The sequence below is a fragment of the Xiphophorus maculatus genome, chromosome 7, assembly GCF_002775205.1.
Source record: "Xiphophorus maculatus strain JP 163 A chromosome 7, X_maculatus-5.0-male, whole genome shotgun sequence".
NCBI lineage: Eukaryota > Metazoa > Chordata > Actinopteri > Cyprinodontiformes > Poeciliidae > Xiphophorus > Xiphophorus maculatus.
In genome coordinates this window covers 21,714,974-21,728,251 of record NC_036449.1, presented here as the reverse complement: position 1 = coordinate 21,728,251, position 13,278 = coordinate 21,714,974, and the positions used below count along the sequence as shown (strand labels likewise).

The following is a 13,278-nucleotide window of genomic DNA, read 5'->3' as shown; positions in this document are numbered from 1 at the left end:
GCATCTTTTGAGGGGGTGTCAAGTATTCACAGATTTTAATAGTTGACAGCTGGCTGTGGTCCCTAAATCCTAAAAATACTGGGAGTCCACCGCAAACCTTTTGTCAATAGAAATATGATCTGCAGAATCAAACATGATTTTTTTCTAAAACAACCAACAGCATTGCTTAATGATAAGCTAATCTTAGGCATATGATAAGGGTACACACGGTATGTGACTATGAAAAGATGCCACACCAACATGGAGTTAAGAAAAGCAGTTCGGATAAAGTTTTATTTCTGATCTTTTTCCCTGTGCATTGAACTGGAACTGTTTTCCTTCTAAAAACAATCCCATGGGTCAGTTTGTCATGCAAATATGTGAAATTGGTGTCCCTTCAGATGTGAAAATACCGTGCAATAAGGTCACTGAGGTGTGATAGAAAGCCAGGGTTTCAAATGAAATCCAGATTTGTTTTTGACACTCAGCAGTTTCATCTGATAAAAGTTAAAGCTCCACCGCTCTGTTTTATCCAAATAAACTGCTGTTAGGAAACTAATATCAGAATTTTTGATGATTTGACTTGATGAGCTAAAATTGCTATTACTCCTTAAATCTTTTGAAACTGACTCATCTGACTAAATCACATAGTTGCAGTCAAAGTCCTAAAAAAGTTTATGCTTGTAATGGTAGAACAAAAAGGCATTTTTCTGACACAAATCCCAAACAGCTCCTTGGCTTTTAGATCATCTCTAATGAATGTTTTTTAAATATATATCTTTATTAAGTTTTTAGAAAAAGCAACATACTGAAATCATACACAAGAGCATAAAACATATACCGTATATATTTGACAAATCACTGTATAAGGGGCCGTATACTCTTACCAGTAAGACAAAATGAAAACAAAGACAAACAACAACTGAAAAAATAAATAAAATAAAATAAAAACAAGTCAGGGCAATTGTCTAAATAACTGAGTACTGAGATTACCATTAACACTTTAGGATGGTTTAGGATAGTCTCTAATCGATGTTACAGAGACGGTGAACTAGCCATTTTTAAACAACAGACTGATGATTTTTTAACTTTCTTACTATTCTGCTTTCTGTGAAATGTGCCAAGATGAATATGGATCCTTTTCCACCTTGATGCTCAAAGACTAAGCAAAAATTAGCTTGTCATGTCACATACCACAACAAAACAGCAAGCAATGGATTACTTAATAAAAACGCACAGACACTGATTAACCGTAAACAGTAAAACACAAATATGTCATGCTATGTTATGCTGGCTGCTATCATGTTTTTAAGAAGGTTTTTTGTGGCACTACTGGCTTTAATTTTCAGAATCAGACAGGAAATGGGAAGTGAAAAGGGGGGAAGGTTTGGGAATCAGGAGTACTATATTGAGGGCCAACAGCCATGGTACATGGGGCGTCTACTCTACCTCTACATCATGTGTCAATCCCCCTCAGACCTCCTCCAATAAAAGCAACAGTTACTCTGTAACCTGGGATTCCCCCAATATGTAGATATCAACATTGTTTTTATGTTGCTGTCTACCAGTTATCTTCTTACTTACTGTCTGAGCAAGAGTAAATAATTAGCTTGAGATTTTTTCTAATATTGCAGTTGACATAGTAATTGCAACTTTTCATAGAAGTAAAAGCTTTACAGAAAAAAAGAGGAAAACCACTTGGAAAGCTTCTGACTTATTTAAAATATCTTGATGTTCTCCAAGTCAGGCTCTTCTCATCAGCGGTCTCGCAATTATTCCACTCACACAGCTGCACCCTTAAATAGCCACATATGAATGCACCTGCAAGGAAAAATGGTTTCAATCAAACTAATTTCAAAACCAATTTTTCACTTTTTGTTTTGAAAGTTTTAGTAGACAATACAACATAAAATACACTTGCTATGATATCTGTTTCATCAGTCTTCTAACCTTGTAAAGTACTCTAAAGTTTTGAGATAGATTACAGATTGCCTGGCGCCAGGGACAGTTGCTGAGCCCAAGGCATATTCCTATAATTAGCTCCATAATAGATAACCACACTCCGTATTCTTCATTTTTCCACGCCCCAAAGCTACAGTGATGAAGCTGTTAACACTTGAATTAGACCAGCAATAACACAGCAGTTTTAACAAACTGCTTGGCTACACTCTGGATAACTGTTTATGCATAGGAAGTAGGTAGGAGTTACTTCTGCTATAAATCCCCTGTGAATATGATTGAAACATTGGCTTTATATCATATTGATTCTGGAGTAATGTTTCATTGTATGTGTCATAAATTAGAACATCATTGAAAAGTTGATGTATTCCAGGAGTTCAAATAAAAAAGCAAAGCTCATATTTTGGTTCATTACACTAAACAAGTGTTTATTTCTATCAATTTTGATGATTAGATTGCATCTCAAATCAGCCTTGACTAAATAATCACTGACTGTAGAAAATTAACACTGAACCTCATATAAATTAGATTCGGTGTCTATTCAGTCTTCCACCAGACTCCTAGCAAAATAAATTTCAAGTGAAGTGTAAAATTTGTTTTATCTGAGAAGATGACTTTGGACAACTGAGCAGCAGTCTGATGCCCAGGAGAGATGTTGATTCAGAAGTGGCAAAGGTTGTGTGGCCCATGGCTTAGAGATATTTATTAGTGGTGGCCCTTAAAGCTCCGATTCCAGATGAAGTCTGGTAATCATACCCCAAACTACTGAATAGGTTTTGCTTTATAAATCTCTCAAGGCTGTGTTATTCACATTGCTATAATTTTTTTTTCTGCCTCAGTTTTTCCTTCCATTCAACTTTTCATTGATATGATTGGATTCAGCACTTTGTTAATACTGATCTTCTTCAGAGATAATGATTTATAGGTTACATGTCTTCTAAAGGGGGTCGCTCATTGCCAACTGAAAAACTGTCCGATTAGTATTATTCCTGATCATTGTGAAGACCATAACATAACATTTTTCTAACTAAAAATCTATTGTGGGTTTCATAAAAAAACAATTTTTCTAGGGAAATAAATAAAGAGTTTTAATTATAAGACCCACTAATCAGAATTAACAGAGAAAAATGCTTGGAGAATATTACTTTTCATGTAATAAATCTGTACATTACTAAGGCTTCATTTTTAATATGTAACTACGGAAATACATTCCTTTTTGATTACATTATGGGCACCAGGCAGCTCGGTGGTCGAGTAAATATATATATGCACAGACTACAGTCCTCAAAGCAGCGGTCCCAGGCTCGATTTCTGGCCCTGAACCATTTACTGCACTTTGTTCTGCACTGCTCTCTCTGCCCTTCTTCCTATCAAGTTACTGCTGAATAAATACACTGTTGACAAAAAGCCCCTGAAAGCAAAAAAAAAAAATCTTGGTGCTGACCCATTTCCTTTCAGATTTATGAAAGGCAAAAGGCCTTTCATAAATCATATATCCCACTAATACCGATTTATGAGAAATTTGTACATAGTAATTTTTTTTAATATATCAATATAACTTCATGTAGCAACTCTATGACAGAGTGCTTGTAAGGGGAATGAATGTCAGACTCATTTTCCTTTTGCCAGCTCTCTCCCTCTGACCCACGCTTAAGTCACACAATCAGGCATAGTGGTGTTGTCTCTCCAGTCATCACACAGAGCAGTGATCTCAAGCAATTCATTTGATTTGTTTCAGAGCAGCAGGCTGCCTAAAGCGCTGTCCGCTTTGAGGAACAGTAAGTATCGGCTATCAACAATTGAGAATATGCAAACTTGACCTTTTTCTCCTGACAAAATTGATTAATAGGGGTCTGCATGGGTAGGCTTGATGTTCCCAGGAAGAATCAAAGATTTGTAATGGCCGGCGGATAGTTTTAAAGCTTTGTGAGAGCTCAAGACTGTATTATCCATAGTCTGTAGCTTGTTCTGTTTGAAACTGTGCAAAAACATGTCAAAAATTGTTTCAGATTGTCTCAAATTAAACCTTAAACATATAAAAAAGAGAAATTAGAGAGCAGTAGTGCTGTATATATAGATATTTTATGAAAGACTTTTATGTAACAACAATCCATTTCTAATTTCACGCTATAATCTGATATCTGAGAAAATATCTGGTTATCATAAATGTCAGAATTTCCAAGCAGAGCTCCATCTGTTTTTGCCAAGACATAGACTGAGCATGAGGGACAGAGAAGTGAACACACAGGAGACATAATAAAAATCTTTCTTTTTTTTTTATTTTACCAAAAATTTAAAAAAGGTCCAAAAATATTTTGAGCCAATAAAAGAGGTCAACTAAATACAGCTAGACTCAGAATTACCATTAACACATTAACAAAATTTTAAATAAGTGTTACTATGTGTGCACTAGTAACACACATAGTAACACAGTTGTAGGGTTGATAAATTTGACTAAATAATACCAAATGTGACTGTAAAATTAATTATGTGAAAAATAAAGGTGGGGATGTGGAATAATACAAATGTTCGGCTGTAGTGATCCGACAGAGTTTTGATGAAAATGTGTTTTATCATCAGGTGACTAAAACTTTGTTATTGACATCTGGAACATTCTTGTAAGCAGAGATATTTTGCTTTATTTTTTATTCACCCAGATGGAGCTCAGTGTGCTGAATTGGATGGAATCTATTGTAGAGAACGCTAAGTGAAACTGTGTATTTTTCCCTGCTTGTAAAAGATGGCGAGATTTGTTTTCTTTTAACTCCATGTGTAAGTGCACTGACAAAGACCTTAATATTTACTTACTTAAGTTAGGTGTTTAGCCATAGTGACCATAATTACACTCAGATAAAAAAAGAGGAAGCTTGAAAGCCAGAGAGCATTTTCCCAGTGTGAGTGTTTTGGCACAGCAGGGACTGGTGGACTTCACAAAACAGAGACATGATGATGAATGAACATTCTGTCCCTTGGATTTGACATGAGCAACAACAATGTTTTCCTTCACTTCTCACGAGACAGTCAAGCAAACATTTTTCATAACATGCAGCTCACTTTAGTCATGAGGTGCTAAATAGTTGCATCGATAAAAAAACCCCTCAGTTTTTAGAAAAGTGTCACAACTTGTACTTCTGACTGCTTTGTTTTGTTAGTAATTCCATTTGTGCTCATCTTAAATTTATTTCCAGCTTACACAAATTCAGGGGCATTTAAAAGTGATCCACTCTGTGTGGAAATATGTTGTGAATATCCAAGGCTAATTTTCAAGATAATATTTTGAAATAGAGTCAAGTAATGGATTAGATAAAGGCCATTATGGAAAATATGATGCCAGAGAGGGTCGTTATGAAGTTAGCAGTACTGAACGGGGAATTTTCTCAAAGACAGATGTGATAGAGCGTGTTAGAGATGTGCCTTCACTGCCGTCCTTCTGTGCACACTGGTGGCCCCTAACCAATCATTGTTTCAAGCTGGGTCACACACAACCAAGTCTGTGTCTGGGAAGCCAAGATTTAGCCTGTTAAGGCCAGAAGCCAATATTTTCTCACCAGGTATGTGGGTGCACGGGCGTGTGCGGGCGCGTGTGTGTATATGTGTAAGAGAGACAAAATCAAAAGGCCAAATCGACAATGCTGGATACAGCTGACAATCATCTAGTGCAGTGGACCAAAGGCAGGTGTTGAGATGACCTTGGCTGTTCCGGTAAGAAGCAGATAGTGTGTGAAAATATCACTTCCCTCTTCATCAAGCATCAGAACAGCAAAGTGAAAACTTATCAAAGAGCTCTGCCACCCCCACTTAATTTTAATTTTTAATTTCTTAAATGTCTTACAAATTCTTCAAAAGATGTGATTTGTAAAATAATCATTGAAAATTATTGAAATATAATACAAACAAATAAAATTCAAAAAAATGGTGAGAATTGATCAAGATTTCTTCAAATATAGAAAAAGATAAAATACTTCAACAAAACAAATTGAATAGAGATCAGGGATTACCGAAAACTCGCTAATCTTGAATTTAGGTGCTATGGAAATTCATCAGCAGACCCTCCCCCCATTATCTAGTGCTTAAAAATGTAAAATTCATGATGTTACTGGAAGACATAATTGACAAATAGGAAAAAACTAAAAAATGCAATTAAAATAAATACCTGTTTTTTTTTTTTCTTCAGTTAAATTCTATTTAAGTAATCAGCCAGTGGCCAGTGGCAAGGCATGCTGGTCACATTTAAAAGTCAAGTAAATAAACAAAAAATCTAAAATGGACAATAATATGTAAAATATTTGTATGCTTTACTAAATATTCTCGGGGTACAAAAATAAAGCATTTCTTGTGTCAAGTTTTCTTGGTTGTTCCTAAATCCACCCATTTTGTTTAGTAATGTTTTTGTTTTACAAGTGTAATCGGTTAATTATCCAAGCCAGCTGACTGATTGTCTGCATTTGAAACTGTATGGAAGGAAATAAACCACACCCAGAACCAACATCGTTTGCCACAATGTGTATTGAGTAAGTGCACATTATTCTATGTTCACAAAGATTTATGTGCTCACATTAATGCGTGCTTAAGTCAAATCTGTAAAAATGTGCTAGTGCGGACTGCACAACAAAACACAACCTTCACAGAAGGATCATATAAATGCTAGTACATAGCCTGTTTTGAGTGAAAGGTTGTAAACACAGTCTAAGTTCAGTGTACCACCTGTAGAGCTAGCCTTTTTTATCATGGTTACTGGTGCAAAATAAAAAACAGTTTAAACAAACAATGCTTAGCATGGCCCAAGACAAGTAAAGCCTGGCAGCCCACCATATTTATAATACGGGGAATATTTATTGGACAAAGACCAAATTGTTATTTTTATGCTCAAAATTATTAAGGTTTGATTATTTTACCAAAGCTGAATTTTTATTTTAAAGAAATAACTAATAAAAAGAGAAGCTATTATTTCTACCTAATCATTTTAGTTTTAGATTAAACACAAATATTATTTAATTTGCAAAATTTTCCAAAAAACTTGCATTAAAATATCTCTCACAAGACAAATGTGGGGTTTCAAAACAGTAACTGTAACAATATAATCGTCTCAAAACAGTTACATTACAGTAGCATGGTTTAGGTTTGTGTGTGGCTTTTCTGTTTAGTCCTATGATCACCACAGTGCAGTGACTCGCTACTGTACGTGTCGTTTAAACATCGACTGTTTTTGTGTGGTAGCATGACGGATTCAGCCATTACATGCCTTTAATGATAATTCCCATGCTCATAATAGCAGAACTGTTAGGGTTATTGTTGAATTCTTTACTTTTTACTGCTTCTTTCCTCCCCTCCTCACCCACTTCCATGTCTTCTGGGTTATTCTCAGTTTCAAGCTGAACACTTAGTTCTTCATATTCTTCCTTAACTTTTATTAGTGTTCTTACAAAAGGAACAGAGTCAATGGACATCTACAGATGATTGCAAAGTGAAAATTTGTGATGCAATGCTTGTAATAAACTGCAACAGATAAACAGGATTGTATTACAGATGCATGGTAAAAAGTTACAATTTACATTCAGAGATACGTTATGATCATAAGTCTTTCATGTGCAATAAAACATGGACCAAGTTTATTTGTTATTATAATAATAAAGGCTAATTGCTTCATTTATCTGCCTCCATAAGTTTGTGTATCTTCAAGTATTTTTTTAGATACTTTTTTTGCTTTTACATTACTAATTAACTTATATTTACTTAATTAAAAAGACTTGTTATAATTAGTTGTATTTATAAAATGTACACATCATAGCAAAGTAAAAATATGTATTCATATCATGTTTATAAATGCACTTTAAAACATAGCACTGTATTTTATTTCTAAATTGCTGTATTTTTCTTTTTTTGTGAATTTGTTTGATTTATGAACATAATTTTATTATTATAAACATCATTCCAATAAAAAACTTTCATGCATAGTTTGCATACCTAATTTATAAAGAAAAGTTAATGAACATAAAAAAATCTTAGCTATTTATGTTGTTTCTTAAAGTAATTTTATAAAATATATCTTTTTTATATACATAATAAGAAAACATTTATAAGAAACACTTTCTGATCAGAGATAATGGGATCGTTTCCAGAATCAACAAAACATTGGGATTTTGTAGTAATTATTAGATAGAGAAACTATGGTCTATTATCTATATGACACGGGAATAATGCCCAGTACAGGTCCATATGTAATGTAGCCTGTGTGTTTAACCAGGGATCCTCTGCATCTTGTAAAGTGTGTTCTCCCTGTTTGTCAGACTCAGAGTTAATGACAGAGTCAGGGAAGAGGACAGCCTGCTCCTCCTCTTCTCTGGCTTCCGTGACTATCACAAAGATTCAGAGCTGACTCTAATTCAACAGGACTGTCATAGCTCATGAAAAAATCATGTCGTATAATCAAATCGGAGTAAAAACCCTGCGCTGCGCCTCATGGGAGTCTCCATGCGCCCTGAATATTTCATGTAATGGAGGCTCTCACCACCATGGAACCTCTCAACAGTTCAGGATTGCGTGCAAATATTGACTGTAGTGTGTACGGACTAGGGGCCGGGAGAGGCCGCCTGCGCAACCGAGCCTGAGTGAGTTTTATAAATAATGGTAATCGCATGTGACACTGCTCGCAGCGGGGGGGCTCATGGTCACTGAAATCATCACACTGGATTGCAGTTACTGAGTGCAGCAGAGTTAAAATGAAGGAAGACACAGCTGAGGTAGAAAGTAGCAGGAGAGGAGTGGGTGGGGGGTAAAAAAGTGCCCTGATGCATATGAATTGACAAATGTCTGTTTTGGCTGCTGAGAATAGAGCTCAATTGTAGGTCTGAGGAAACATCAAAACACAATTCAGGGCTGACATCCAGTGGGCAAAGGAGGGGGAGGGAGCTGACAATGTACCCAGGCGGCAAATCCTGCATTGTGACTAAGATATTGGCTTGGCAAGGCCTTTTCACAGAATGAAACAACCAAATAAACTCTCAGTAACAGTGAAGAAAAGTTGCTTAATACAATTTTTATTAAGACTTAAATCAAACTTCTTGCTATTTGAATCTGAATGATATAGATCCACAGTTGTACACAAACACATTCTGATTCCTAACGGAGTAGTTTTAGAGATTGAATAGGTGATGAAAACAGAGGCACTTTTATAACAAATCTTACCTCCTTAATGCAGATATTTGCACACTGACTGCTGAGGTTGTTACACAAGTTGCACAACCACATCTTTGCAGAGGAAATGGATGCTTCTTCCTTCAGTTCAAGTAAAAACCCAAAGACTCATTAAGTTGTCCATTTTTGGTTTTCATATTGGCAAAACATTTTCTTTTTACAATTTCAGATACATAAAACTTGATTTGCCATTTTTTTTGCATGCGTTTATAAAATAGAAATTTGTAGGAACCAATATTGCAGAACTCATCAACACATGACTTATTTCACTCAATTTACACTATTAAACAAATTATGTAGATTTGCACACTGGCTAATATTTCAAGTTTTTATGATGGTGATTTTCGTCTTACACTTTTATAATTGGAATACTGCATCAGACAGATTCAGAAATGCAGTTTAATAAAAAGTTTATTTAATATCCCCTTTGAAAAAGATGCTTTTAATCTGAGAAACAAGTGTCTTTAGATTTTTTTTAACAAAAATGTAAAAATATGTATGCCTCTGTCTCCTGCACAATTGATAAGTGAAAATTTCTCAAAGAATTTGGTCATGTTTAGTTTTGTCCAGGGCATTTCTGCAGAATTTGCATGTTGTCTTCAGGTGAAGGCTCGGTCTTAGTTTTACAGTACAAAGTCGAGCTAAGTGACCTAACTGAGACTCATCAGGACTGATGAGTCTCTGATGAGTTTTATCCATCTGTCTTGTGTCGCCATTCCATCACAGTTGTTTGACATGTAATTTTATTTACTGTAATTAAATAAAGTAAAGGTGAATGCAATCAATAAATTCTTGCAGTAAATTTGTTGTAGTAAATTATGATAATTAAGTAAGTACCTGAGAAGATAAAGTAATTTAGAAAATTACATTTTCAGACAACTTCTTGACCTTTATCTTCAAAGCCCTAATACATTCTTAATGGTCAATAAAAAGTAAATAAAAAGTATAAGTTGAAAGAAAAAATGCATTGTTTCAGAATTCAGTGTTATACAGCCATAATTTATTATATATAGTGGCTGAAAGTAACATTGGGAAAAACAAAAACACTCAAAACCACACAAACAGGCAAACATACAGCACACCCACACCTCATTAAGAAAATAATCACTCAACTATAGATGTTACAAACATTGTTCAATGAAGTGCAGTTCAGACAGACAGGGTGAAAAGCAAACTGTATATATGTGCTGGTAATGGTTGGGAGTGGTGCCGTTTGCATGTATTATCTGCACCTCTCAGACGTGGTAATTGAGCCTCAGTGCTGTTACGAGTCTGGTGAGAGGCAAATAAATGCATCTCCTCACTGCTAATGCTGAAATCCGATCCTGTCTGCAGATATTTACTGTGGGCTGCGTGCTGTCTGTGCCCGTAAGCCTGTGCATTACCCCTGATTCATCAGGCTGTTTATCTCGCCAAGTGAGCAAGAAAAAAAAAGACCTGCAGTAAATTCCCATTATTAGATGAAGTGTGAGGAGGCCATGGGGGAGGAAGGAGACAGACAATGTGGCTTCGATACAGCAGGAGGAGCAGTAGCAGCCTTTCAGACGGTGGGTCTCGTCAGCTGAGGCAGATCATTAGCTGCATCACTTTGAGATGATGTTTTTACTGTTTGGTGAGAGTTGATTTACTCTGATCAATGAGGGATCTGTCTCTGGTGAGTAGAAACACAGTAAATTTTAACAACACTGATGTTATTAGCATCATGCTTGCCGGTCTGTGAGGCCAACAAAGAGTTTACGACAAGCTGCTTCACATTAGACTCTGGTACAGATTGCTCAGGTTTTAAAACTGCAATCCTGGGGTGTCAAGACACTACCACACAACCCCAGAGTGGATATTTCAACTTTTTATTGCTGCTAGAAAGTGTACACACACACTCTATGTTTTTATCTATGTTAGGGATGTAACGTGTAGCTCTGATGAATTTTCATGAAGATGGTTAAAGCTAGAATACTGCACCTTCTTTACAATTGGGTGCCACAAAAGAAGGCTTAAAAGTACTGGCAGGCCTTACTACTGCATTGTTGGCATACATGTGGTGGTTGGACTGCATTTACATTACATTTACGGTACTTTTTCAAGGTTATGTTCCTTTCTCCAATCATTTTCAGTTCACAAGTAACATTCAGTGAAGAATACACCTGTGACAAAAACATTAATTCATTAAATTCAAGCACTCATACTCATTCTTACATAAATTATGGCATTCTTAAACCCAAGCTAAAAAAAGAGTGGGGGATTGGAACACATAAATTTGTACCCATTATATATTTTTATCAAATATATTTTTTTCTTCAAATTGGTAAGGTGGTAAATGTGGTCCATGTTTGTAAAATCCACTGCTGGCCATCTTGAGTGCCTAATTATAATGATTCAAAGTCTCAAAAGTTCTAATATCTATATACTCATTGCTGAATAAAATCCCATTTTCTTTCTGGCAACTGCTGTTGACATATCAGTTCCTTTTTTGGCAGAAAAAAAAACTATGAAAAGCAATGCTTGAGGAAAACATCGGCCTGTCAGAAAAGCCGGTGTAATTTGAATCTCAAGTTAGACAGCGAAGAAAACCACTTGGCCTTTAAAATCAGTCCCACGAGAAAGTTCGCTCTCCCTCGTTTTCTCTTCCACTCTCTCTCCTCAAAGTACAGTGTGTTGCTTCGGTGCCATCACTCGCTTTCTCCTGATGTCACGTTTGACCTCTTTTTCTAGCCTCCCCTAAAAGGAGGAAAGCACGCAATGCTGCGCTGCAGGGAATACATGGCCTATTATGTTATTTACAATGCTTGCATCACTGCTAATGCATTTGAGGAATATTTCTACCTCATTATTGTGATGCATGTTTTTACATATGCTAATTCAAATGTTAAGAGCTTGTCATGTTTACCTAGTAGTGTTTAGAGTAGGATCTCTGGATATACTACAAAAATATATTAAAATACAAGAAAGAAATTACCTGTTCCTTAGAAGAAAATTTTGCACATTTTTAAAGAAAGCACTTCACATATTTGTTTGATTATTATTATTATTTATTTTTTTTTTACACATTTATGATGAATGACAGTAAGTTTGTTTTTATGGGTGCTACCAATCAAAATTTGCATATATTACAGGGTCTGTTTACTATTTCACAGTTGAAAGGTGTATATGAAATGAGCCCTGGGAGATATGCTGTTTAGACAACAGAAGTGCACAAACAGCTTTGCTGACACCATTCTGTGTGTAATTACTTTCAGAGGTTGCACAAATAACAGATGGAAAGGTGACCTTTTCACAATATTTATTTATGCTTGGAAATTTAATCTGTCCCTGTCTGGCCTTTGTTGGTTAAGAATGAGGGACATTCTTCATATCAAAAGCAGGTAGTGTTTGACAAAATGTGCTGTGAGGAGTGTGATGTTTCTAAAGGTGTTCTTAACACATTTAAGATTTAATTTAGGTCGGCCTTACTTTACTTTAGTGCATTAAACAAGACACTTTTTTTGATAATATTACTTCTTTGTCAATAACAGACATGTTGTTTTTCATTTTCTTTTTGTTTAGCTCATTATTCCTTCCTTCAGACGCATCCTGGGGGACACAGAATATTTTTTCCTATTGCTTTCCTTCACAATAATTTTGCATTCCATTGCTAAGTTTTTGTGCTTCCTCACAAAAATGTGTTTGCATTCTCATAGAAAAATTATATATTTACTTGTCAGTTCATGTGGCACCTCGAATACCGAATGTCTTCCTGCTAAAATATAAGGTTTTTGTAAAGCTTTACATTTATGTTCACACATCATTTCTGAGATATCTGAAGTTTTATAACATCTTTTTCTTTAGGACATAAACGCACCACAAACTTATGTGGAAAACGCACATAAATTTACTGAGGATCTTTAAAGTTGTACATATATACTATTTTAAATTAACATATTTTATCACCGTGACTACATACAACATAGACCAGGGTGAATTTGCTAATTTATTGTGAGGACATGCAAAAACTATTGCAAGGGAACACAACAAGAATGCAACAAGAAAAAACATAAGAGTGTGGGGGTGGAGGGCAGGGTTGGGGCGACGTGTTCCTTTCCTTTCCATTGACCTTGGAAAACCAGTTTGAAGCTCCACGGTATGTAAATTTTTTCCTGACTGGGGATTGCT

The 13,278-nt window shown here is 35.5% G+C and overlaps 1 long non-coding RNA gene across 1 annotated transcript in view; it reads right to left on the bottom strand.

The window, feature by feature from the left end:
- Positions 1-1,401: 1,401 nt before the first annotated feature.
- Positions 1,402-13,278, bottom strand: part of LOC111609359 — a 65,172-nt gene continuing 53,295 nt past the window's right edge. The window contains exon 3 of the long non-coding RNA XR_002753087.1: positions 1,402-1,800. This is a non-coding gene — a long non-coding RNA (uncharacterized LOC111609359). The remainder of the gene's footprint in view (positions 1,801-13,278) is intronic.